The following is a 1,217-nucleotide window of genomic DNA, read 5'->3' as shown; positions in this document are numbered from 1 at the left end:
AACTCCTAACTCATATAAAGAGTTCTCGACCTCTTGGGACGATAGGAACAAACAGGATAAAAGTATGTACGAGCTTGTAAGTGAGAAATTAATTAGTTCTTGCACTTCTTTGTACAAGATTCAGTCCCAGTAAAGCTAGTTAGAGAAAAGAAAGTTAACGTTCCAAATAGCAAGGTTTTGCTTTTTGAATGCACTTTCCCGAGTGAGTGGATTCGCGAACAGTTGAAACAACCCATCTCCAGAACTCTTGAAATAGTAACTAAAGCTAAGATCTGAACTTCGAGGAGACTAGGTATCACAAAACAAAAAAGGTAACTTTAAAAGGGGGTTCTACAAGCGGGTGCAATCGGGCTTGCGCCCCTAGTTCTTTACAATAGTGCTACTCCGCAGCTCTCCTTCTGTTCACGGTTGAGAGGATCGGAGTCACCTCTTGTAAAGGGGAAATCTTTGATTCTCTTAAGTCATTTCTTCAGCCGGGTCGGCCTAAGCTAATGTAACAGATTTCTTAGCAGCAATGAAATCGACGTTTGAGCCAGGTCTTACTTGCTTGTGGCAGAAGAGCTACTTGTAAGCTTCCGGCGGCACACTTTCTATCTAAGATCGGCCTTGGATAAATGCTTTGAAATGAAAGATCAGAGTTTCGTCTGGTTTGCTCGGTAACACTGGAGAGATTAGACGAGTGAGAAAATAGATAGGCTCGCTAAAGACTCGGAAATGGCATCAACAGCACCTCTGTTCTCAAGAACTCCATTCTCGTAACTCCGGTCTATGTATCGGCATTTAGGCCATTTAGAATCCGGGGGCGAAGAACTTGGAAGTAAGGGGCAGGTTTATGTACCGGCTCTCCTAAAGTCATAATGCTTGTCCCCTTCAGTGTTTTCATCCGCGAACACAACCATTTCACTGGTGCCCGTGTAACATAACAGAATTCCTATCCGATTCCGGTCCCTCAAGCCCAAGCCTTATGGAAGACTTTGCAAGACCATAAGCAGTATTCCTGCTTTCGATACTCCGCCTCTTATGGATTTTGAATCGAGATGATATAAAGGGCTCAGCCTAAACTAAATGTGTAGGATCCTCTTTCCGACGTCAGATCGCACACGGCCAGGCACGAACTCTCGTTCATCAACAACAAGACTCAAGTTGAAAGAAGGGGAGCTTTTCCCTCCTGGTCTAAAAGACCTCCTCGTCGGTGCCACATCCCAGTATCATCCGAT

Source organism: Durio zibethinus, unplaced genomic scaffold (genome assembly GCF_047325235.1).
Source record: "Durio zibethinus cultivar Kanyao isolate XHJ-2024 unplaced genomic scaffold, ASM4732523v1 HiC_scaffold_30, whole genome shotgun sequence".
In the NCBI taxonomy this organism is placed as follows: Eukaryota; Viridiplantae; Streptophyta; class Magnoliopsida; order Malvales; family Malvaceae; genus Durio; species Durio zibethinus.
The sequence above is the reverse complement of the archived record's forward strand: the minus strand, read 5'-3'. Positions refer to the sequence as shown.